This window comes from Peromyscus californicus, unplaced genomic scaffold (genome assembly GCF_007827085.1).
Source record: "Peromyscus californicus insignis strain IS unplaced genomic scaffold, ASM782708v3 Scaffold_13__1_contigs__length_99412109, whole genome shotgun sequence".
Taxonomy (NCBI): domain Eukaryota; kingdom Metazoa; phylum Chordata; class Mammalia; order Rodentia; family Cricetidae; genus Peromyscus; species Peromyscus californicus.
Window position 1 is genome coordinate 40264532 of NW_026294424.1, and position 27786 is coordinate 40292317.

Here is a 27786-nt window from a genome sequence, read left to right on the forward strand (position 1 = left end):
GGTGTGATAGACAGCAGTTTCTTTAGATTACAGCAATAACATGCTTGAGTGTCTACATGTGAGTATGTATTTACACATACATACACTTATGTTTGGATATAAGTGACAGCAAATCTACAGGGAAGGAGGCAGAAATTCTGGTTAGTTTGTGTTATATAATACACTACCCACAACATGATAGTAGGATAGTTTAAAAGTGGATTTGGATAGTGTCTTGCTCATTCTTGGGCACCTATTGAAGTTTAAAAGGTATAATGTATATGTTAAAGGAGGTGAGGGATTCAACCAAATACAATGTTTAGTTAAAACCACAGGAGGCAGAAAAATATTTAGTTCCTTAACACAGCTATAATAAAATATTACAGACTGGATCATCGGTGAACAATAGAAAATTGTTTGTCCTCATTCTGGATGTTGGAAATTCCAAGGTCAAGGTACCTACAGGACTAGTGCCTGGTGAAACTGCTCTCTGCTTCCAACTTAGCCCTTATCTGTTGCATTTTCAGGAGGAAATAAACATCAGGTCTTCACAGAATATAAGGAATAGAGGGAGAAAGCCCCATTCCTTGGGCCTCCTCTAACTCATTAATTTAAGAATTAATCGCCTCCTAAAAGCTCCACATTAGGAATTAAATTTCAATAGGAGTTTTGTAGAAGACATGGAACATTCAATCCACAGAAGAAGAAAGAGAAGGAGGAGAAGAAGAAGTCCAGGTCAATAAATGAAAATGGGTAACAGATACACCAAATTCTAATTAAAACCACATTGATAATCATCATTTTGAACATTGCTGCTCTAAGCACAATTATGACAGATTTATGTAGATTAAAAACACAACCAAAGTGTATATTGTCAGTAAGAAACTCACTTTAAATATACAAACAAGTTAAGAATAAATGGGTAGATACACCATGATAATACTAAGCCCTCGGAAGAACGATTAATGATGTTGATTTCATACAGAGCAGGCTTCATAACGTGAAATGTTATCAGAAATAAAGAGGAAGATTACAAAATGGTGGAGGGATCCATGCTTCTTAACAACACAGAAACCCCTACAGCATACTCAGCCCCCAATGGACCACAGACTTCAATGTTGAACACAAACTATAAAACTCATAGAAGATAATGTAGGGGAACATTTAAATAACTTTAGTTTGGAAGTGTCTTTTTAGATAAAATAACGAAGGCACGGGGAAGAAGGACCTGATGAGATGGATTTCCTTAACATTAGTGTCTACTGTGTAAAAGATATTGCCAACAAAATGAAAGGTCATTCGCCAACTGGGAGAAAATATTTTTTAAAACATAGCTAAAACAAGACTTGGCATCCAAAATATACAAAGAATGTTTAAAACTCAATATTAAATTATAAACAATCCACTTTAAAAAATGAGCCAAAGATCTTAACATATTCTTTAATACATAAATACTATGATTGACAAGTGTGCATGGAAAAAGATGTTTCAAACCAAGCGCCATCAGGGAAACATAAATAAGTATAATACACGATTATAGGCATATAAGAGTGACCCAAATTCAGAACACCAATGACAGCAAATGCTGATGGAGATGGTAGAGCAACAGGCACTCTTCTTTATTGCTAGTGGGAATAAAAATGGTCACTTACCAAAAGACCTTGGAAGTTTTTTACCAAACTAAGCATACCATATAATTCTACAAACATGCTCCCAGTATTTATTTACTCAAAGGAGTTCAAGTCTTATGTCCACACAAAAATCTACACACAAACAATGATAGAGGTTTTATTGATATTTTCCCAAACTTGGAGGCAACCAAGGTACATGTCTTAGTTAGGGTTTCTATTGCTGTGAAGAGAGATAATGACCACAGCAAAGAAGAAGCTGAGAATTTTACATCTTGATCCACAAGTAACAAGAAGTAAACTGAGACACTGGCCATGGCTTGAGCATGTATGAGACCTCAAAGCCCACCCCCACAGTAACACACTTCCTCCAACAGAGCCATATTTACTCCAATGAAGCCATACCTCCTAATAATGCCACTCCCAATGAAATTATGGGGGCCAACTACATTTAAACCACCACAGTATTCCTCAGTAATTACATGGATAGATAGACTATAGCACATACAGACAACAAGATATTACTCAGTTCTCAAAAGAAATGGGTTGTTAAGCCATGAAAATGTGTGAAAAGACCATAAATATGTATTACTGAGTTTAAGAAATGAATCTGAAATGCTACATAGGGAGTGATGCCATATATATGGCATTATGCTTACTATGAGGACAATAAAACAACCCGTAATTGCCAGGGGTTGCATGGGGGGAAAAGGATGAATACGTAGAGTGCGGAGGTGTTTTATAATGAAGGTTTCTTTGTCAGTAGAGTGGTGGACAGACCACTACACATTTTCTCCATCCCATAGATATGCACCCCAAACTGCGCTCTAATATTAACTGTGAATATTAGGAGAAAATATGTCTGTGCATGTTCACAGATGGTAACAAATGCACTACTCTGGTAGAGAGGGGTGGTAGTAGGGGAGGAGTGTGTGGGGGTAAATGTGGGTGCAAGAGATTTGGGAGGAATCTTTGTATTTGCCTTCCAATTTTGCAGTGAATTGTTAATTTAAAAAACTGACATGTAAATCCAACCTAAAACACAACCACTATTAAAATGAAAACAAACACCCCCTTCCCCGTGAGCACCACCCTAAATCAACTGAAACCAAATATGCAGGAGGATAGCACCCTGACAAACCTACTGGTACCCCTGGGTACCATCAGAAGTGCCACCAAGTTGAAAACTCTGCTGTAACCCTCTAAATAAGAAACTCAAGAGTCAAGGACCAGTAATCTGTGTTTCAGCAGCCCTTCCCGGCTATTGTGACTCACGCTCACAATATTGAGACCCAGCACTGATGAAGGAGAAGAGTGTGTGTAGATGGATAAGAAGGTGTTCAGAGACTTCAAAACATCCTTTTCCCTTTCAAACACCCTGTCAAATCCAAGCCTGTCTATACTCTGTCCACTGTACTGAGGCTGTTTTATGTGTTAGACCAGCAATTCTCAACCTGTGGATCACTACCCCTCTGGGGTTGTATAGCAGATTGTCACAGTTCATAACACTAGCAGAATTACAGCTGTGAAGTAGCAACGAAATAATTGTATGGTTAGGGGTCAGCACAACATGAGGAACGAACGGTATTAAAGGGTCGCGGCATTAGGAGGGTTGAGAAGCACTGCGTTAGAGGATCTGGGAGTAGTAGCTTTGTAGAGAGAGGACCTAGGATGTTCCTTCTGCCCTGCAGACCCACCTCTGGCAGGACCTTTCATTGCCTTTGCACAACCTGCAGCCACTTGCTTACTGCAGTCACCTGCTCACATGTCCTTTCCAGGCCACTGGACCCTGAGCCTCTCAAGGACAGAGATAATGCCTTTGCTGTTCCAGCATCCAGCAAGGCTCTGACAGTTAAACAAAAGGTCAATAAATATGAATGAGGTTTAAGTGAGTGGAGATGAGTACAGTCACATGACACAACGGTTATAGTCATCAGAATTTATTAGCCGGCGTCACCTTCTCAGTGAAGAGCCCATTAATGATGATAAGCATTCACCCATCCCCCACTGAAATCTCCCAACCACACTGATGTGTTATTGGTACTTTTTTACTTATTTTACTTTAACAGCAAGGAAGACTTTACCCAAAAATGTTTCAACAGAAATCAAGATTGCCACCATAGGAGGAAGATATGGAACCCAGATTTTCAGCAGAGCTGAGCTAGTGGAAAAATACCAGTGGATGTCAGAAAGGGATTGGCCAATACATTAGGCCATCTGTCGACTGATTGCTGCTTATCCTGTCCTCCTACACAGACCACAGCAGGGAATCTTGCTCCTTATTCTGTTCTTTCACTACCCATAAATCTTTTTTGAGACAGGGTCTCGCTACATAGCCCTGGCTGTCCTGGAACTCACTATGTAAACCAAGCTGGCCTTGAACACATACGTATCTACCTGCTCAGCCTCTTGAGTGCTGGAATTAAGGTGTACAACCACACCTAATATCACTACCTTTAAATCTTACTTAATTGTTTTGATAACCCACCAAGTCCACTTTGCACTGCCTGTATATTAATGGGTGTGAGCTTTTCTATAAAAAGAGAACAGGAAGCTGCAGGGAGGCAGATAGGGAGTAAACCTAAGAGGAGCTGAGGGGGTGGAATTGAGAGTAAATATGATCAAAACACATTATATGAAATTCTCAAAAAATTGATAAGCATATTTCTATAGACAGCTATAAATAAAAGTCAAAATTTAAATAAATTTATTTGTAAATGACAATTAAAAACTTTTAAAATGCAACCTAGCTAATAGTTTTTTCCCATTTTTGTACACTTTTGATTGAAAGCATTTTCTTTTCATACAACATAGTCTACACGGTTTCTCTTTAGCCAACTTCTCCCAGACCCTTCCCAGCTTCCCAACTTACCCAACTTGACATCCTTTCTTGTCTTCCCTCTTTAGAAAACAATCAAATAGACAAACAAGCAAAAACAACAACCAAAAAAAGAAGAATTAAAAAAGAAAAGAAAAACACACACAAACAAAACCCATAAAAACACAAAATCAAATGAATGGAAACAATGTAAGTGTCCATCAACTGGTAAATGAAGCCATGACAAGTGAATAGCAGAGACAGGGGCTGAAGTCAAACGTCTCTAGAGTCTGCAGTCCACTGGGATGCCCTGCTGTGTGTATGGGAAGAGTCTGATTCTAGTTGTAGCTAGGCAGCTGCTCTTGGACAAGTTTTCTCTCAGTTTCAACAATGCTATTCGCTATTTGAGCTTGTCTGACTATACCAATGGCTTTACTATGTGGCTCCAAATTTCTGAGAGCTATTGATTTATTAAAAGAAATCAGTAAATTCATCTATACAGCCAGCATTACGTAAAGATTATTTTTAAATGTACATAGAAAATGTTTGGGACCATTCATTTCTCAGTAAATTTTCACTGAGTGTCCACTGTAAGCCAGACTCTCTGCTAAGAGCTTGATGTACAGTGAGAGTAACCCTGTCACTACGCCTTCCTCTAAGGATTCACATGGAGAGCAGGAGAAAGTGTGAACACAGGTAAATGCAGAACCAAAAGTTACTCCCAGTGCTATGAAGAAAGCCATGCCCCTGTTCCTACACATCCACCCGTGTAAAGGACAGTAAGGTACATGGAAGCTACTTAGTTAGATTGATGGTCAGGGGAGGTGTCTTTGAGTTAGGATAATTAAACCAAGACTTAAAAGATGAAAAATAGCCAGCCAGCTGTGTAGGAAAAAATGCTCTCAGCATGAGAAAATGCCTTGAAGCTATTGAATTTAAGCAAGTTTATTTTTCCTAAACACTAAAAATAAAACTTCTATTATTTGAAGGCCAAGGATAATTTTTTTTAGATAGCAAAGAGCCTGTGCATATATTTTAGTGGGAAGTAATGCTAGTTCTATAAAAATCAAGCCCCCAAATCACAGTGGCCTACTCCTGAGTCTATTTCTTGCCTCCATCATAGCCCATTGTGAATGGACAGAATGTATCTGCTCCACATAGTCATCCAGGACCCTGGATCCTTCCGCATGCATCTCCCTCACAGTCCGAGACCTATCCGTATCTAAGCCCCTTGGGGCAGAAGTCGCAGGCTTCTCTTCAGTTCATTTTCAACTGCCAAGGAACGGCCATTCAGCTACACTTAACCAAAAGACCAAGAACATTTAGCCAAGCACACTAGAGAAATACCTAATCCAAGAGCTAGTACCACAAGTACTCACTACCTCAGATGCATATGACAAGTTACAATATATGAGAAATAGTCAACAAAATAAGAAACCAGGAAGATGTATACAATAATAGAAATAGCTAAGATTTTGTCATTTATCAAATTAGGAAATTTCAAAAATACTAGAAATGGAGAATGTACAACAGCTAAATGCCAACTTGTAAAGAACAGCTCTAAAAGACAGCTGTGCATGCATTCATTAATTACTATGTAACTGTTTAAAAGAATTATCTATTCACTCTGTCATAGGGATGTGGCTGAGATAAATTGGTGGTGGGTAAGAAAAGGAAAACAAGTAATAGAGCATTATGTGTGAACCCAGACTCAACTTAAGATCATGTACATGTGATGTAAATTCACAAGAAGATGTTCTCCAGAATGTTCAGCAGAGCATTCTTCTTGACAGGGAAACTAGAGAGGAAGATCAGGGAAGAAACATACAAAAGAAAGGAGATTCTATCCTTCATGCTGTCTGTAAGGTTGTATGATTGCTTGGTGTGGATTCTGTTTTTACATGAGTAACTATGGTATTCGGAGTTACTTGGGAAAGCAAGAAAGGACCGAAGGAAAGAGAGAAGGAAGGAAGGAAGGAAGGAAGGAAGGAAGGAAGGAAGGAAGGAAGGAAGGAAGGAAAGAAGGAAGGAAGGAAGGAAAGAAGGAAGGAAGGAAGGAAGGAAGGAAGGAAGGAAGGAAGGAGAAAAGAAAATGAAAGGAAAGCCAAGAATTGAGTCACTGATATTCCCATGTCCCACTGGTGGAAATATAAATTGAGTCAAGCTTCCTGGAGGAAAAGCCATGCATCAAAGCTTATGTTTACCACCTCTAGGATTGTACTTGGAGGAAACATGTATGCCTATACAAGCCTATCCTTGAGGAATAAGATAATGGCATCATCCACTCTGTAGACCACTATGTAACTGTCCCAGGGAGTCCTCTGCACATCCTGTCATGGAAGATGCCTGTGATCTATTGTCAAAAGCAAAAGGAAAGTATATTGTAGGGCACGTTGCTTATAATGGTGATGGCAACAACTACAGGCTTCAACAATCAGCAACAGAATCAAATACTAGTCAAGTATTATGTGATGCTACAAAGTTCCTAGTGATCTATACTCTCCCCATAAATTAGGCAAGGTTTAAATTAAAATGCCATTTTTATTTAATTCAAGCTGATAGAAACTATAACCCTAAGACACATATAATAGAACACATGTAAATATGTATACATTTATGTTTATACACACATATGTATACATGTGTATAGTTATCTAACTTGATACATGCATATGCAAAGCTAAGCTTCTGTGTTCTATTATGACATATGCAAGACTACTTCAAGAAAACGGGGCAGAGAGCAGAGTCACAGGCACTTCAACTAACACTAGCCTCCCTGAAGACCATATCTCTAAATATCTTCAGGCACTTTGCTATAATGGACCTTCTTCCAGTTCTTCTTGCTATTTAAAAAAAGAAATGCATCTTTATTAAATTCTAATAAGATATATAAAAAATGAGCTAGAGAGCTGTAGAGATGGCTCAGCAGTGAAGACCACATACTGCTCTTCTAGAGGACCCAAGTTGGGTTCCCAGCACACACACACATGAGGTAGCTCATAACTTCTGTAACTCCAGGGCCACTCCAGCTCTAGGGAGATCTGATGCCCTCTTTTGGTCTCCTTGGGCACTGCAGTCCCATGCACATATCCACATGCAGACACATATAATTTTTTTCGGTTAAAATTATTTTTAAATTAGAAATGCTTTTTTTGCTAAGAAAATTCATACCTCCCCAACATGGAGAGTCAAAGGAGAAATTACAAAAAGACTCAAAAAAAGGACTTAATTTTAGACTAAAGCCAATTGGCAAATGGCTCATGAAAAAGCTGATTACACCACTCCAGACCAGACTTAGGCTCAGTGACCCATGTATGCTAAACCTGTGGATGATATCTTTAAAAATTATGTTTTTCTACTCTTTGTTGTTTCATTTCCTTCTTTCTTTCACCTTTTACTTTTTTTCTTGCTTTTCTATCTAGACAGGACTTTTATAATAAAGTAAACAAAATAAATAGAAAGCTGTTTCTCAAACAATAAAAGAGGATTCCAAGATCCATTCCAACCATGACACCTTTTTTGATGAATCCATCAAGCAAGCCCCACCTAGTATGTTCTGTGTGTTACAGTTCAAAGGCAATCTTATCTGAGCATGCCTTCACTGCAAGAACCTAGCAGTGAGGTACCAGAGGGTGGTGAGTGCCCTGTCCCATTGCAACCAGAGTGCTGGCTTGGTGACCAACCCTGGGGAGTGCTAACTTTACCCAAAGAATCCATTTAGTTGATAACATGCTGACTTGTACAGCTTGTACTAGGAGTCTGGGAGTCATTATACACCCCTCATTAGCATTGAAAAACCATCTGTTGGTCATTAGAAAGCAAACATTACATATAATAGATTAGGCTCTAAAAACAATTTAATTAACATCAAGTTGTAGTCAAAATCCTCCATATACAGGGAATTGCAAGATCAGAAGTAACTTTTCTTTCCCTTTTATTTATTGAGCAAATGGGGAGTTATGTCAGGCCACAGTCCAGCAGACTCTGGACAATGCCTAGCTAAGATTCAGTTAGCTCATTTCAGCAGTCATTGACAAGTGGCCATTCCTTAGAATCCTGTGGTCAATGTTTCCAACTTTGACTCTTTGTGAATGAAATAGTATTCCTTCCCAGATACCCTAAACATAACACAATGGAGACAAACCTGCAGTCTCCCTGGCTGGCAGAGGATGGTTTTCCACTCTAGGATTTGAGGTATCACCTTTGAAAGAGGTCTAAATTAGGAAAGGGGAGAAAAGACAACCTGTGTCCTGCTCTGCCAGTTTACTATGAGGCAGGCTCACTCAACTTCTCATTCTTTCCCATTCTCTGTTGAACTGGGAGTCTTACCTGGGGCTTTGAGGATTCCACCTGACAAAAATCACTAGTTCATATTGTACTTACTAGTGGTCCAGTTTAGAACTGTAGACTCATAATCACCAGGGCTCCAGGTGGTTTCCACAAGGCAGCATTTCTGTGTGTAAGGACCATTTTCCCAAGGAAACAGTCCATACTCCAGCTGTCTTGATGGCACAATCCAAGGGCATCCCCCAGCAACCATTTCTCCAAAGTACTCTATACAACATACCCCTTGGTCATGTGTGCCAGTGATGTCTTTCAGGGATTGAGATAAACATCAGGCTAGACTCAAGAATCCCTGCCTCGAACTTCCTGCCTCAACCTTCACACAAAGGTGTTTAATTGGATGAACTTGTCCTTTTCCTGTCTTAGTTCTAAGACACAAACCATGCACCCCTCTTAAGGAGTTTTACTCCCTTCTCTGTTCTTCTTGAGGGTCTTTCTGGTGCCTACTTTTTGCTCACAATTCTGTTAATATAGGGAACACAGAGACTGAGGACACTACTGTTTTCCCTGGGATTTCAGAGGAAAGCAACAGAGGGAACTAAAATCCAGTGCGATGAGTGCTGGGAAATAAAGTATGCTCACAGTCCTCACCGCACAAACAGTAGTCCTGACTCAAGCAGATTCACCTCCAAGCTTGACAAAAGGGCAAAACGTCTTGGGTAGAGAAAGCAGCTCAGTGGAATACTGCTTGTCTGTTACACAGAAGCCTCTGAGTTCAGCCCTAGCACCACTGAACAAAGTGGCCTGCATTGTCATAAGGTCCTAGGTAACACAGATGTAAATTCAAGTCTGAGGAGCGCTGCCACTGAAGACTGAAGCAGAATAGACAGCCATCCTGGTTTGTGTGGGAGTGGAAGTGTCCTGGCATAGTGGACCCATAGAGACAGAAGTTGGATAGTCCTTGGCATTTTAGAATGGCCAGGCACCCTACACAAGATGCACACTGACCTAAATAACCATGGAGGAGTTGGGCAGATTCAAGGAGGCTGATGAGGGAGGGTAGTGCAACGGTACACATGTTCCCAGAGATAGCTAAGCATGGCACTTCAATGGTTGTTGGGAGTGGGAACAAATTATATGCCCCAAAACCTTCCACCCACAACCTCTACAAGCAGAAAGTATTGTTCCAGTTGTTAATTTGCAAACTCTAAGTTTTCTTGTGCACATATCTCAAAATGGTATGCAGCTGAAAAGAAAAATAGTTGAAAACCTCTGTTCCAGAGGGGAAAGTTAGGCTTCAGAGTGAGAAAAATCTCATGTAAATCCTGACAACTTTGCTAACTGTATGATCATGAGCAGATCACATAAATTCTCTGAACTTTAATTTTGTCTATAAAATCTGGGTCATGTTCAAGGTCACTGAGACTAACCACAAGTCTAATGATTCACTAGAAGAACTCAGAAATCAGAAAAGTTGTTATACTTCAGTGATGGCCTCTTAGAGGAAAAAGAGACAAAAAATCATAAAGGAAAAAGATGCCCCATGTTGCTCTCTCTTCCACATAAGGCAAGAACAGAATTCTAGCTTCCCCTATCACTGGAGTCATACAGACCTCATATGACTCCAGAAACAACATCTGAGTGACATGTACAAAGCATACCAACTGGAGAAGCTCACAGGAGCCATGGTGTCTGGGGCTTTTAGTGGGAGTCAGCCATGTAGGCAAAATCCTCACATGACTAACCTTACTCAGTCTTTAGCATCTCCAGCAACCAAGCCAGTACAGACAAGAACACAAGAAGACACCACCTTAAATGAATGTGTTGGGCAAGACTTATCCAAAGGATCTGGTATGGATGAGGCAGGTACAAGTTATCTCAGAAATTGGTCCTGGCCAGTCTTTGAATGCACCAAGTCTGCTGAATTTGCCTGTTACTAATTGTCTTTACATTGCCAGAGTAGTCTGGCATATACTAAGTGATGAGTGCCAGGAAGGTTTTACAGACCTTTCCTATTTATGGCTCCTATATTTTCCCTCCCCTTGAGCCCATCCACATCTTCCATGTTGGTAATTTGTCTGTTTAGGGCTCTTCTTCCAAGACTTTTCCCATGGTATGATATCACAGCAGTGTTCTTTCTTACTCCTTCTGGAGCTGCTCATAGGTACAGAAACAACAACAACATCAACAAAAACCCACTAAACTGAAACAAAATGTGTAGCTTGAGTTCTCCTGCCTGGCCCACAGTCAGGGCAAATCTCTCTCACCTGCTAGTCCCACAGCCGCTCAGACCCGACCAAGTAAACACAGAAACTTATATTGGTTACAAACTGTATGGCTGTGGCAGGCTTCTTGCTAACTGTTCTTACAGCTTAAATTAATCCATTTCTATAAATCTATACTTTCCACATGACTCGTGGCTTACCGGCATCTTCACATGCTGTTTCTCATCATGGCGGCTGGTAGTGTCTCTCTGACTCAGCCTTCCACTTCCCAGCTTTATTCTCCTCCTTGTCCTGCCTACACTTCCTGCCTAGCCAATGGCCAATCAGTGTTTTATTTATTGACTAATCAGCAACACATTTGCCATACAGAACATCCCACAGCACTTCCCCCTTTTTTTTCAAAAAGGAAGGTTTTAACCTTAACAAAGTAAAATTACATATAATTTGGGAATTTGGGCGTAGCTTCTCTTACTACTTCCTGCTGGGGGGGGGGGCGCTGTATCTTATGGGGACACAAAGAAAATTTTAGGATCATGGAGTAGTCCGTGAGGCTGTATCGTCTGAGCCAGTTGCCTTGAAACGGTTCTGGATGTTGGATCATCTGGGCCATAGTGTCATCGGAGACCTTTCAGGGGGTCTTGGCTGGTCAAACCTGATGTATCTTAATCTGGAACAAATCCATAGCCTCTGGCTTTCTGTGGGAACAAAAGCAGAGTCTTCTTTCCAAAGCAACATATCTTTATATCCAAATTTTGAAGTCAAGGTACCTTTAAAATATACATTTTGGCATAACTCAACAGCTTTTACAATCAAATGTTTTTCTGCAGTTAAAAATCCCAAAGACAACACAATCCAGATTCTCTGTGTAATATTCATCTTTACGTGGCTTATTTTTTATACTAATTTTACTGTCTCTTTAAAGACTTTACTTTTTAAAACTATGTATTTGTTTATATAACCGTATATATCACCTTTTTTGTCTCTTTTAAGCCTATGTATATTTTACACACATTGTAAACTATTACATCTGAATCTGTCTTATTGTGAACCTATTGCTTTAAACTGCAGCAGCTGTGGCTGCTGGCTCCACCCACCTCAGTTTCCCAACATGGCGGTGGTTTTCCGCCAGCTCTGGGAGCTATCGTGGGTCTATGCTTTTAGCCAAGCAGCGTGTAGCCCAGAAACCTCTTTTTTTTTTTTTTTTTTTTTTTTTTTGTGCTAGCAAAGTCTAAATCCACCACGCAGCTTAATGTGCCACTTGCAGAGGCCTCATTCCCGCCATACGGCGGCAGGTCGAGCACACACTCAAACTGGCAGCTGCTGCTCATTTGAGAGAGACAATTAGGAACTGTTTTTAGCTCTGTTTTAGAATCTTTTTTCTCAGTTTTTAGGTGGAAACTCTTGCCACCACGTTGGACGCCATTTGTAGATGTAACCGACCATCTTATTAAATAAGAAACACAGAGCCAATTCAGAGAAGAAAACCAAGAGGTCAGAGCTAAGAGCCTCACCCTTCCTGATTCAGCGATCCTCTTCAGCCAAGAGAGCTCTCTGAAAGGGACCTACTTCCTGTGTGTATGTCTTTATATAGTCTAGCTGTTCTGCCTTCTCATTGGTTGTAAACCCAAACAAGTGACTGTCTCGTCACTGCCTGTATGTACCGCCCTCCAGGTCCTTAAAGGCGTGCGCCACCGCTGCCACGCACTTGCTATGACTCTAATAGCTCTGACCGCCAGGCAACTTTATTTATTAACATACAATTAAAATCACATTTCAGTACAAATAAAATACCACCACATGGGGTTTGGGTCTGAGATAATTTTCATTGTTTAGGGAGGTTGGTTACAAGTTGTTGTCAAGGGTTAGGAAAAAGGCTAAGCAAAGGAGATTAGATTTAAGGTTCCTGTTTAAAAAAAAAAAGAGAGAGAGAAAGAAAGAAGAAAAAGACAATTACTAGTTTTAAATATTTTACATTGGATTGGATTGTTTTATATTGTATACAAATTATATATATTGAAATTGATATTGTTAGAAAATGCTATATGTATATTTCTAATTGTACTTATACCGTTCATTTAACAATGCAATTTTCTGATCCTTGAATGTTATTATTACCAACTATTAGGATATAAAGAAATGAAAGTTAGTAGTTAGACATTACAATAGAACTTGTAGTCATATTAGATATGTTTTAAAAATTGAGCAGATACATTTTAGACAGATCATCTTCAAACCCTTCAGAGATCTACAGAATATGGCATTTAAAATGTTTTAATAACTTAGAAAATTTTTCTTTTTTGTTATGATTATGAAACATGTCAGCTCCTGGCAGTACCAATCTACTTCAGAGAAAATATGGGCATTGAAGAAACTGCATATGGAGTTACCTTTCATTGTGGCAAAAGTTAGCCACTGGACAACAAAGTGTCCTCGAATCAACTGCTGACAAAATGGACAGACAGGACATGAAACAAAGGACTACTGATTCTTTCCTAAACAAGTGTGGTTATGGCTTTATCAAAAGGCATCTTCTGAGGCCAGGACAATATGGTACCATCCCTGAAGTGGCCTTCGCTATTCGGAAAAGGTACAGTGCCCTTTTCTTCGAAGGCAGCTGAACAGGCAGTGGGCTGATGGCTTCTGATGTGCTATGGAACAGCAGCTGAAACAGTTATTCTTGAAGAGTAACTAAGCTCACGCCTCTCCATAGTAGACTGGCATTTGATAGAGGGATGTGGAGAAGAACGGGATGCTGAGATGAAGCCATATATACACAGCCAAGAAGAATGGACAGTTGAATTAAAAAACCATCAACAATTTCCAGAATTTAAAATCCTGAATCATAACATGACACTAGTGGAATTCAGGTGTTTCTGGTACATGGACTGCTCTCACCCAATGTGAGGTTGAACTGTTGACCTTGTGTACATCCTACTTCACAAATGAGTCTGTCAGATATGCTAAGCCTATAGGCTGAAGATGATGCCCCAGCATTGCGGAGAAACCTCAGGTGACTGTCCAGGCAGCTGGCTGTTTCTGTCAACTCACAAATTTTTTGGAAGTTGCTTGCATGCACTTTCTGTTTTTATTTTTTTATTTTTTTTGAATTTATTTTAATTTATTTTGCAATACAATTCAGTTCTACATATCGGTCACGGATTCCCTTGTTCTCCCCCCTCCCGTCCCCCTCACCTTCCCCCCAATGCCCCCCCCCCATTCCCATCTCCTCCAGGGCAAAGCCTTCCCCACAGACTGAGGTCAACCTGGTAGACTCAGTCCAGGTAGGTCTAGTCCCCTCCTCCCTTTATTTTTGTTAGCTAGTATTATTTCCTTCTTGGGTCTCTGAGGGAGTTGAAGATTAGTTAGTTATAGTTGAAGGTTAGTTAGTTATAGTTGAAGATTAATTAGGATAGAAAGTGAATTAGATACATTTTGGACTTAACAAAATAGGATAGATAATGAAATTATTTTCTCTGAATTTGTTAAATACAAATGGACTAGACATTGTTTAGATATTTATTACTTGTATATATTGTATATAGTCATTGTACTTTTGTATATAGTTTTTCTTTTGTTAGTTATAACCTTTTTTCTTTTTTTCCTTTTTATTAAAATAGAAAAGGGGAAATGTGGTGGTATTTTATTTGTACTGAAATGTGATTTTAATTGTATGTTAATAAATAAAGTTGCCTGGCGGTCAGAGCTATTAGAGTCATAGCAAGTGCGTGGCGGCGGTGGCGCACGCCTTTAAGGACCTGGAGGGCGGTACATACAGGCAGTGACGAGACAGTCACTTGTTTGGGTTTACAACCAATGAGAAGGCAGAACAGCTAGACTATATAAAGACATACACACAGGAAGTAGGTCCCTTTCAGAGAGCTCTCTTGGCTGAAGAGGATCGCTGAATCAGGAAGGGTGAGGCTCTTAGCTCTGACCTCTTGGTTTTCTTCTCTGAATTGGCTCTGTGTTTCTTATTTAATAAGACGGTTGGTTACATCTACAAAAATGTTTTTGTGAACTCAAACAAGTAGAAAAGTACAGTCACACACACGCGCGCGCGCACGCGCACACATACACACACACAAAAAAAAACCACTACACTGAGTTACATCATCTCAAATGACCCTACCCTATTGGTTGTTGGAATGAGAAATGTCTCTTAAAGGTTTCCATATCTGAACACTTGATCCCACTGGTGGAGGCTGTTTGGGAAGGCTATGGGGTAATGCAGAATTGCTGGAGGAAGCTCATCACTGTGGTGGCTTGGTGTCCTGGACTAGCTCTGTAGACCAGGCTGGCCTCAAAAGGTTGGCTCTTTTCCAGTCTTGTCCCTCTCTGCTTCATTTTCCTGTGGTTGAAGATGTGATCTCTCAGCTTCCTGCCATGGCTACCTGCTGCCATGCCTCCCTGTAATGATGAACATTTATCCTTCTGGAACCTTAAATCCAAATAAACTCCTCCTTTAATTAGTTGCTTTTGGTCATGGTATGTTATCACAGCCACAGAAGAGTAACTTCTACACACCCTGAACTAATCTCTGATGCTTTGGGTGGAAATCATTCCACATGGTTTTCTATGTGTAAATTCAGATGACAGATTGGTAGATTTTCTAAAATAGAACAATTTTTAGGGGGGGAGGTTCTTGAGACAGGGTTTCTCTGTAGCTTTGGAGCCTGTCCTGGACTAGCTCTGTAGACCAGGCTGGCCTCAAACTCACAGAGATCCACCTGCCTCTGCCTCCCGAGTGCTGGGATTACAGGTGTGTGCCACCACCGCCCGGCTAAAATAGAACAATTTTAAGCACCGTTTCATTAAGTGTTTAGTCCCATTTTTTTTTATCCAAACAAAGAAATGAAAATGAAATGACATTATTTCTTCACTGTAACTGTCAATGTTAGGAATAAATAAGATCATCACTAGTGACATTAGGTGTTTCTAACCTACATGTTTTGGTTTTGCACAGTCTTACCTGACTCCCTTAAACAAGGAGCCTTTAGTATTCTCACCCTTCCTCCCACCAAGCCTCCTACCACCTCCTGGCTTTTGTTACAGTGTCTATCTTTTTATATTATAAAGACTCCTAGTATTTGCATTCTGCTCCATAAGAAAAACTCAAAGTTGTTTGTATTAGATCTGTGCTCAAAGGGATCCAATCCTCCCTTTCACCACATCTGCATGCTTTCATTCATCTTGTAAGTGACCAGATTTCATTCTCAATTAACTTTTCCCCCAGGAGTAGGTAACTATTTCCCAAGTTGTGTGAGTTATACAAGAGTATCTGTCTTGTTACCCTGTTTCTGAACAGCATCTTGGTTACATCTGACATTCTTTTTTAAGATTTAGTTTTATTCATTGAGTATGTGTGAGCAGTTACAAGCATGTGTGTGCCCCACAGGCATGCCTGGTTTCCTCAGAGGCCAGAAGAGGGTGTCTGATCCCTTGGAAGTGGAGTAACCAGGCAGTGTGAGTTGTTTGATGCCAATGCTGGGAACTGGAACAGAGTCCTCTGCAAGAGCAGCACAGGCTTTAACCGCTAAGCCGTCTCTCCAGCCCCATATGGGGTTCTTGACTCATAGTTCACTCCAGAAAATGCTGTCATTGGCCTGTTACCTTCACCTATTGAATGCTGCTATCGCCAAGCTTCTGGTCCTCTGCCTCTGTGACTTAATTCTTCCATAATGCCAGACAAGCTCATTCTTCTTCCTGCAAGTCCAGCAATTGAACAAGGGTATTTCTACACACTGGCTCTCTCTGCTGAGAAGCTCTGCATCAAATTGATCTGATGCACAGCACATTAACTTAACCTATAGAGTCACAGACTTTTCTTTTTCATTGTATTTCTGAATAAATTTTAAGTTCTATTTGTTGAGTTGTCTCCTTCCAAGACCTCAACTTCCATTGATTGATCAGGCCACACTTTGTCCCTTCAGTCTGACTTCACTGTGGAGTCCAACTGTCCATCCCACCATCTCCTCGTATCTAACTGAAGTTAAAAAGAGACTCTGGTTCCCATCACAAACTTGCTCCTACCACATTCATCCCAATCTCACAAATGGTAACACAGTCCTTCGGATATTCAATCAAAAGCCTGCAGTTGCTGTTGGCTTCTCTCATTTCATTACTCCACATTGGATCATTCTGCAAATCCTATTATCATGTCCTTCAAAATATCCAGACTTTCTCTACTTTATACCAGTCTCCATGTTTTGTTCATTTTCTGCTGCAAAAACAGACTTGCATAGACTTGGTATTTTATAAATAATAGAATTACTTATATATAAATAAATATTATATAAATATATATAAATAAATTAATTACTTCTGTATCACCATGACCAAAAATATCTGGCAGCATCAACTTAAAAGAATTAAGTTTTATTTGGTTTCCCAGTTGGGGGTGGTTGCTATCTATCCTAGTGGAGATGGGTAAGGGGGACTCAGATCATACTGGAAGAAGTTCCTGTCATGGAGGAACAGGAAGCAAGGAATATGGGCAAGGACCAGGAGCCACTATACAGCCTTCAAAAATCCACCCCTACAGACCTATTTTCCCCAGCCAGATTCTATCTCCTAAGGGATTCGCAGCCTTCACAGTAGCACCACTAGCAGGGGATCGAACATTCAAACCATGAGTTGGTGGGAAGTGCATTCATCTTATTTTAACTTAGGTTGTGTTGTCAGGGAGGTCCAAATGCAGAGTGTCCGCATCAGAGAGCCATCATACTGTGTCCTAACACGGCGGAGGGTATCCAGGGCAAGGGAGCACAAGAGAGGTGAGATCAAGACAGCTCATGTGCAAGAGTCCAAGTTTATAACAACCCTGTCTTGTGATAACTAACCCACTTCATGACATGAATTCATTCATCATGGTGGACTCCTCATGACCTAATCATTCTTAAAAGACCCATATCACTATGCCAGTTACATCTCACCATGGAAAAGACAATCGAATGCTAGCTGTCCCTGCTGTAACTCACTCCCAACCCTTGCTTCAGTTATTCCAAGAACCTTAGAACCACATCCCTCCTCATCTTGACAGTAGTCCAATCTCAACGAATCAACCACAGTGAGATGTGGTTATGATCACTGTGCTCCTATGCTCAAAGTTTTCCATCACTTCTCCAATGCCTGATGTGATTTTCTGCCCTCAGCTCCTAGCTCCTTCCCCACTGCTGACTCTTTTCTAGTCACACTAGGGTCCTGAAGCCTCCAAATCTATCAGGCATGCCTGTCCTCAGGGCCACTGTATTAGTGATTCCTTCTGGAACTTCATTCCCCTAAATATCCTTAGGGTGGAATCCCCCACTTCCTTCTAGTCTTACTTTCATCATGGTTGTCCTTTGTGGCCATCCATGGGCAAACAGAACAAGACAGCAGCATCTCTACCGCTCCATTTCCTAGCCCTTGACCTTGTTTATGCTTCTCGCGGTGCTTATGTCCCCCAACCCCTCCACCTCTTGGGCTGCTCACCTGCTTATCTGTAACCTTCCTGAGGACATTGGCTCATAGGTGCACTCCCTAACGTTTTCAGATGAACTGAATGACAGATAATCTTTCTCTGCCTTCCTTCCCTATTCTCACCCATCTGTTTATGTGCTCTTTACAACCTGTGTTCATTGCACTGTTCCAAACCTCTCTACCTCTTCATTAACTGACTTTTCAGTAATGCTTGTTCCTATCTTTACTTAGCGAACCTTGTTATTTAGTTCTGCAATGAAAATATTTTTATCCTACCACCCCCCACCCGGGATGTTACATTCCTTAGGGTGGTAGTCTATTTCTTTATTCTCTCATCCTTGAACATTTAGTTTCTGTGTATTGAATTCTCACTTACTGGGTTGTTCAGCACCTATAAACTCTTGTGGGGTATTGCTTCCTGTTCTTGTGTTGTGATGTCTTCTAGACTGAATTCCTTGTCTGTATTTTTAATCTTTTCTTTATTTTTTTTCTATAATTTATTTGTAGAACTGTCATACCTCATCTCTTTCTCCTTCCTCCCATGATTTCTTCCTTCCTTCTTTCCTTTCTCCCTTTCTTTCTCTTTCTTTCTTTCCTTCCTTCCTTCCTTCTTCCTTTCTTTCTTTCCTCCCTTTCTTTCTATCTTTCTTTCTTCTTTCTTTTCTTTCTTTCTTTCCTTCCTTCCTTCTCTTTTTCTCTTGCTCTTACCGACTAGCCCAGGATAGAACTTCTCTTAGCTCAAACAGGCATGCTCATTTTTCCTTCAAAGGCATCCTTAGAGGACAGTTATCATATCTATTCTTTTTGGCACATCTTTCAGGAGCCCGAGGTCTTGTGGGAGGATGAACAGGGGAGAGAGGTCATCAGTATGCAAACACCTCTCCTAGGTGAAGCCTTGCTAGAATTTCTGGTGACATCTCTTACTTTTAAGGAAATTGTCAAATGTCCTCTCCTAGTGTTGATGTACGCACAGGAAAGAAAACTATTCCAGGGCTAAAAGGACATTTCAGGCTTCTTCCTTCGTCATGGATTTCTGTTACTGGACTTGGTCGAGTTGCTTTGACTTTTTGCTTTAATGGGCACACGTGATTGGTGCACAGGAGGAGGAGTCCATATTGTGAATTCAGATTCAATATTGATATCTGTTTTCTGCTACCAGTCTGTTTTGAGGATTCCCAAGGACTAGGCAGTGTGCTGTTGGGCTAGTTGCTGGACCATGGCACACAGAAGATTAGCATATCCTGTCCTCTACTTGCCACATTGCCTGTTTCTAGTCCTCTTCCCAACCTGATCATAAACTGTTCATAGAAAATTTCCTCTTATTCTTTCCCCTTATCTGCCTCCACACCAACCTAAGTTCTTTGCCTGAATTTCTGCATGTTGAGTAAAATTATTCAGAAATAGTTCCCTAAAACACACTATCATGATAAAATTTATTCTTTGTCAGAAAGAGAGAGAGAGGGAGAGAGAAAAGAAAGAAAGAAAGAAAGAAAGAAAGAAAGAAAGAAAGAAAGAAAGAAAGAAAGAAAGAAAAAAAGAAAGAAAGAAAGAAAGAAAGAAAGAAAAAGAAAGAAAGAAAAAACATTCTCACTGTTCAATTTTCTTCTTATTTTAAAGGAAGGATGAAAAAAAAAAGACTCACATCTGGCCAAGTTTTAACTCTGAACACTTTGCATAATCAGTTAGAAACCTTTTGTTAGCAGGCCAGATGGCTGCTGCACCCACCCCCCAAAAGGAAATTAAATATGTAGGCAGTGACAGCTCAAGGGAGGAATTAGAAATTCCTTTCTAAAGAGAAAGGGCCTCATCTGGAGCTGCCCTGTAGGTGTGGTTCTCAGTGGCCATTGGTTTCCTAGCAACCAAGCCCTTTCCCAAGGAGAAGTCTTTTAGTACTGGCTCTTTAACTGATCTCCATAGGCACTGGAGGACACAACCAGCACCCACAATGCCTTTCAGAACAAGAAAGTCCATCTCCATAAGTGTAGGAGGGTTGGTACCCTGATGGCACTGATGCCTCCACCTACAGCATCAGTCCCCACTCTTATTATCTACACAGTCCAGGATCATGGGGCATGCTGACACATCAATGGCTTCTGAATCCAAAAATACTTTTATGCCCATCATTTAGAGGATCAATTAATCACACTTGCTCAATCATTAATATCTTTGATTTGGATTATAGTGACCAATTCAGAATTGATTTCAGACTCATAAACTCTCCCTCTCCCGCTCCTCAGATATCAGTCCTGACTGTGAATGTCCAGTAATCTCTGGGAAAGGACAGTCACAGTCCTACCCTGTAAGACCTTTGCCTTCTGTCCTTGCTTACCTCTCCTGCCCTTCCAGTCCTCTCCATGTACCCTTTCCCTTGAATAAATCACATTATTTGCAGCTCTTTGAACATACCAGGCTGTCTCAAACCTGCTCTAGTTTGTCCTTTGGGTGTAGTTTCTTCCACAAGGGTTCATGTACTAAAATTTTGGTCTCATGTGTGGCAGTGTTATCAATATATATATATATATATATATATATATATATATATATATATATATATATATATCTTTAAGAGATCCATGAGGCAAAGGGCTAAAGGTGGGTATTTGGGACCATTGTCTTCAAAAGTGATTAAGTTCTCGTGGGGTGCTGGGGAGATGTTCAGTCAATGAAGTGCCCATTTGCATGAGGACTGAAGTTCAGGTCTGTTGGCATTATGGCCCATATCATTACAGGAGCCCTAACAACAGTGCTAAAAATGGGCCAGGCAAAATGATACAAGCCTGTAAGCTGACTGCTGAGAGATGAGAGGAAACAGAAGGATCCCTAGAGCTCATTGCTCAACTAACTTAGCTAAATGAACAAACTTCTGGCCCACCTTATCCACCTTATTTCAAAAAAATAGTGTGGAGAGTAACGGAGGAAGACACCCCCCCCACACCATGTTGGATGACTTCTGCTTCTTCATGCACAAACACATGCATAAGTACTGTACATACCCACATGAGCATGCATTTAGTATGCGCGCGCACATGCGCGCGCGCACACACACACACAATTGCTATGAGAATTCAGATATAGAAGAGACATAGTCTTTGGTTTCCTGTTTTGACATTTGTTCCCTCACATACATACTCACCATTATGCTCCATGCCATGATGTGGTGCAATACAGGGGCCCTCACTGGAGTTAATGCCCTGCCACCTAGACATTTAGACCCCTGAATAGTGAGATAAATAAATCCATTTTCTTTATAAAGTATCTAGCCTTTGGTATTTTTGTCACAACAACAAAACATATCAAACAAAGGTCAAAATATCACCTTTGCACCCTAGAATATTCTTATCCCCCTGCAAGTTACAGCATAATTTCACCTCTAAAATTCTTTCTAACCCTCCTTTTATGCCTAGGTTTGTATTGAATATTCCCATCTCCACTCTTACAATACTCAATTTACACCTATCTCAGTACTAAGAATATGGACTGTAAATATAGATTTACTTATCTATGCCCCAACAGGCATATAAATCCTTTAAGAACAGGGAGTGTTCACTTTCCCCCGTACACAGAAGAGCATTAAGTACAGAGCTAAACAACTGCACAGGGGATGAATGAGTAGATGATGAGGTGGCCAGTATGATTTGCTTGGATCCTGCCCAAGGCTTCCCATATGTTTCCAGTTACTCTCTGAACTCATCTCATCTGCTCTTATGAGATGTCCCCTTACCATTAAGATGTATAAGAAGAAGTATACAGTGAGAAGTACGAGTACTGACTTAAGACTTTAGACACTGAGACCAACATTTCTCCTGGTCTGTGATCTAGAAGGGATGTATCAGCAAGAGAACTATGACAGAATCTGCAATGATCTCACATCTAGGAAGGATGTCATTATAAATTACTCCAATGACATGTTTAAATGCCTCCCATACTTGTGAGCATGAACCCATTGTATAATCTAGCTTTAGAAAAGCCAGAACTCAGGCATTTCTTTCTTAATTATAAAATCCAATGTTGTGCACACTGGTTACAGCACTTTGTAGGTAATTCTCTTTAAAAATTGGTGGAGATGTGCTTCATCTTTGATGTATTAGTTTGAACTCTGTCCTTCCTAGTAGCTCAGGCAAAGTGTTTCTTGAACATCTCTCTTCAAGACTAGAAGACTCCTTTCATGCTCTCCCTTGGCCTTTTGTTGTCTACATTGAATTCTTTGCATCCTTTCAACTGCTGCTCATGAGAGATGGTCACAATACTTTATATTCTTATTGACAAAAAAATTTCTCAAGACCATAAATGACTAGGATTTTATACTCTTTCCACGTTAATGAGTTAGCCTGTCAGAGTTTGAAAGAGGCAGGTAGAAGACACAAGATCTCCGGGTCAGAAAAAAAAAAAAAAAGAAAATACAACCAAATGAATGACTGAGGTATTATCATATCCTCCAGTTTTTGAATTTCCAACTAGCAAATTAATATATGATTAAGACCAGCAAGGTCACCAGGCGGCGGTGGCTCACACCTTTAATCCCAGCACAAGGGAGGCAGAGCCAGGCGGATCTCTGTGAGTTCAAGGCCAGCCTGAGTGGGCTACAGGGTGAGTTCTAGGAAAGGCACAAAGCTACACAAAGAAACCCTGTCTCAAAAAAACAAAACAAAACAAAAAAGACAAGCAAGGTCCACACTTGCAGAACATTGCATCACAGACCAAGAGTCACTAGCTTAAGATTCCCAGTCTGTATTATTCTGCAGGCAAGCCTGTCTGAAGGTTGGTTAAAGAAGACATTATCTTCATCTTCCAAGTCTGTGCTCTACAAACTTGCTCAGCAGTTATTCAGAAAAGGCTGCAAAGGCCTCTCCTTCCACCATGTCCAGAAATGTAAAAGCCCCATAAAGAATTGTCTTCCAGGACCCACTGAACACACCAGCATTCAGGAAATGAAACAGTTATGGGACCGTAAATGGGCCATACAGAAAAGACAAATTGGAAACAGCTTCACTCCCTGAAAACAACAGCTTAAGCCTCATCTTCAAGTTCATAGAGCAGAAAGAACCGAACCTCGGAGAGCTGTGGCCTTGAATTATAGAAGACAACAGCCAGTGGACACACATCTGCTCATTAATTATATATGAGTGCTTTCTTCCCCCCTCCCCACTGAAATTTATATTTAGTGAAACAGGGGTCAGGGCCTATGGAATGCCCTTGGGAATGAATTCTAAGTCCCCAGTGGATAGTGCCATTTTTATTTATTATTTTAATTATGCTGTTGTAATCAGTGCATAAAATAAAACAAAAGGCATGTGTCTGTAAGAGCTGATACTGTTATGGAAATTGTTAGTGACTTTTTATGAGCACGATAGTCTAGAAATACCTAGGTCCTAGGAAGAATGCTTAAAAAATTAAGACCAAAGTTCTACCAAGATTTTTCAGGATCATTCAATCAGCCATATGCCCCTATGCTTGAGAGGAACTTGGGTTCTATGTGTTTATTCAGTCAATAATAGACTTTGAACTACATTGGGCACTAATGCAGGTGATAAAGGTCAAAGGAAAAAAATCTTCTGGTGGCCCACATAGAGTCTGCTTCCTAAAGATGGAGGTCAAACCAAACAAGAAAATACATGGATGAATATTAGGTTGAATGAGTCTGGAGATCCAAAGTTTCCATTGTGTCTCTCATTAAAAAAGAAAAAACAAAAAAAACCTAACATCCATTTGAATAATCATCTTTCATGGAAGAGGTAAGGACTCCAGAAGGTGAGAGACTGAATCACCTGAGTGTAGCACAGAAATAATGAGAGAAGGTAGGAAGGACAATTCCACACAACGCTCTTCACTCCTTCCTTTCTCCATGCTCCCAACACACTGTAGAAAGAGATCCATTCGACCTCAGGAAAGGAGAATGAAGTGAGCTTCATTGTGGACAGGATCATACCTGACAACATAACCTTTAGCACAGGGATATCTCTCACGAACTCATACTCCAGGACTGACCCAATGCTAGGCTAGCACACATTTCTCCTGGTTCTACTCCAACTCCTGTCGACCTACTACAAGACTGGCTCCTCAGCCAACCCTCACAATGGCTGATTCCGTATAACCAAATTCTATACCCACTCCAGTGCCAGGCCCACTCCAACTACCCAGACTCCATGATACAACTCACAGACTCAGTCAACAGTCTGGCACCCATAGATCCAGTTTACAATGAAATACCTGTAGAGCCAAGCTCTAGACTCATCCCAGGATATCCCTTGTATCTCCAGACATCAGGAATAAATCTGAGGACCCACCCACTAGGCCCATTCCTGTGGGCATGGTATCCAGGCTTACTCCTGTGGACCTCAATACACAGCTGGCCTCTAAGGACCTAAGAACCAGGCCCATCCTCATGAATGGGTACCAGGCAAGTCCATTTGAGAACTAAAGCAGAAAATTCAAAGACCCCACCAGTCAACTCACCAGGAGTCACTAGGTAGACTGACTGGTAAGTTTGCAAAGACTAGAAGAGGCTGCTCCATCAAGGTATTTATACTAACATAAGTCATAAAGATTTCAAATAAACACAGAAACACAGAAGCACCAAAGGGACACAGTCAAGTACCACTAACTTACCTTAAGGTGAGTTCTGTGAAATACCTGACAGAGAATTAAAATTGGCAGTTACAAAGAAACTTGGTAAGCATGGAAAACATAGGCATACAGCAAAGTGAGATTGGAAAAAACAACAAAAGAACAAAATTGAAAGTTCAACAACATATAAACAAAACAAGAACCAAACAGACATAAGTTGAAAACAACATGTCCAAATTTAAAACAAAATCTATGGAGAGTTTTAAGAGCCGACTCAATGGAGCAAAAGAAAGTATCTGCAAACTCAATGACAGCTCATTTAAAATCACCCAGTCAGAGTAATGAACACAAATAGAAAGAATGGGAAAAGAGCTCCTTTGAGACTCATAGAATGCCATCAACATGACCATATGCCAGTCACAGGGAGATAAATGATACATGGTCTCATGTATCCATGGAAACTTTGAAACTCTAAGTGACAAGAACAGATTATAGACTCCTGTTTATCAGGATGTGGGTGAGGAAAGTAAGGAGATAGTGGCCAAAGTATAAAGTTTCAATTACACAGGAAAAAAATAAATTCTGGAAATCTAATATATAGTGTAGTGATGGGAGCTGTTAACACAACTCAATATTAATACAGTCTTCTCAAAAATGGCAATGATATGAGGGAATCGTGTTGTTTTTTCTAACCTTATATCTGATGATTTTTACCAATAAAGACTTCAGAGTCAGAGGCTGGGGTGAAAACTTGCTAGCTCAGAGAGGTTGAGGAGCAACTAGTTGAACTTCCTCCTCAGAAAGAAAAATCTTTTTCTGCCATTCCAATCCAAAAGGAAATGCCAGACTCTCTTGTTTATTTTATTTTTATTTTTTCAATTTGAGTCATTTTAGAAGCAAAGCAAAATAAGGACCCCATTGAGGAAATTATTTCAGATGTGCTAGGAACCAAGAGATTATACCCGGAAGAAAAGGTACTCACTAAAGTGTGTGCTGTTCAATCAGCTTCCTCAGTGGGTAGCCAGAGTTTCATCCAGGGAAATGAAAAGACACAAACATATCTTGCTGAAAACATATGGAGTCAGATGTTGTAGACACTACCATACCCAAAAGTCATTGTCTGGATATTTCCATTTCCAAATACATCATGTTTGCTTCTCACTCTGCCAGGCATAACCAGAAGAAGGAGAGAAAACATTCTCTGCACAAAGGGGAAGATACTGCCCTGAGGATGGAGAGATGTGGATGGGATGCTGCAGTGGCTCAGATAGACACATGCTCAGATTGTGGAGAGAAACATAACGATTCAAACTTGCTCCAAAGTGAACTCTCTTCCTCAAAAAATAACAGTAAACGTCTACATCCTTCAGCCCTACCCAGCAGTGAATTATACAGGACCTGACACTCTGGTAATAAAGAAGGCACTAGCACTTGGCAAACAAAGATTTCCCCAGAATTAGCCAAAACTAAAACAAAATGACAATGATGAAAACCAAATGGGCACTTGGAGATTTACAGAGCCTATCAAAAGCATTTGGCAAAACAGAAAGAAAAATAAATTGATAAAGACTCAGCTTAAAGTGAATGATTAATAACAGAAGCAATTGAGTGGGAAAAAAATCAGAGGGACAGAATGGCACAGGGCACACACGTGATCAGGTGGAAGGCGAGGAGAAGGTATGCAAGGGTGGGCCACACCTGTGTAGATGAAATTCTAAACAGTCTTATTAAATAAGAAACACAGAGCCAAATACAGAGTTAAAGCCTAAGAGATCAGAGCAAGAGCCACGACTACCTTATCTGACCACCTTGCTGTCACTTCCCCCAGAGAGAGACCTTCTTCCTGTGTGACTGTCTTTTTATTGCCTTTCTGTTCTGCCTTCTCATTGGCTCTAAACCCAACCACATGATTTCCTCATCACTGCCTGTCTATACAGACCTCCAGGTCTCTATGGTTGGTACTGGAATTCATAGTTCAGGTCACCTTGCTTGGCTATGTCCTTGAGCACACAGAGACTCTGCCTGCCATGTGATGGAATTAAGGGTGTGTGCTACCACTGCCAGACTTCTGCTTAATGGTTATGACCTCTGATCTCCAGGCAACTTTATTAACATACAAATAAAATCACATTTCAACACAAATAAAATATTATCATACACCTGCATAAGACCCTTCCTTGGTCCAGCAGACTCAAGGATATCTCTAGTTTCTCACAAGAGGATATGATTGTCACATGGGATCACAAAAGAGCAACACAAAAATGGTGATTTGGCATCCTAGGTACTTTGAAAGAAAAGACATTCCAAGTCCTCAGATGCAACCTCAGCATCAGGATCTCTCTGACCAACCCCTGCCCTCCTGGCCTGTCATCATTCTCCTTGCAAAGCAGTTGTAGAAACCAGACCCTTCCCCAAGACAGAACTCGGAAACTCAGAATCCTCTTCCCATAAAAAGCCAGCCATGTAAACATCATCACCAGTGTGACCTTCGCCCATCTATCTCAGAGCTGCTCCTGAAGAAACTTTCTCATCTGCCCTTGTTAGTAGGTCATGAGACCCTTGCTCCAGATGATTTGAGCCCCAAGCCTGAGGGGAACAAATGCTGCACCTCAGAGGTCAGAGGTCTCTGGACAAGGAGACCTTGCTTCATTCCCAGTCTCTTCCTCTTAGGTCACAACCTTTCTGTCAAATCATACCTCTGCATAGCTATCACTGCTTTATTGAACGTAAGTACAGACAGGTTTTCCCTTGTGTATTTCAGCTTTAATTCTGAAGACCGTCACTTATTTATTAAGTCATTTACCTTTTTAACCTGCTGCTCATCATTGCA

General features: G+C 40.6%; 1 long non-coding RNA gene across 1 annotated transcript in view; it reads right to left on the bottom strand.

The window, feature by feature from the left end:
* LOC128108392 (uncharacterized) overlaps positions 1-27786 on the bottom strand; it is a 194852-nt gene that overhangs the window by 145149 nt on the left and 21917 nt on the right. The window lies entirely within an intron of this gene.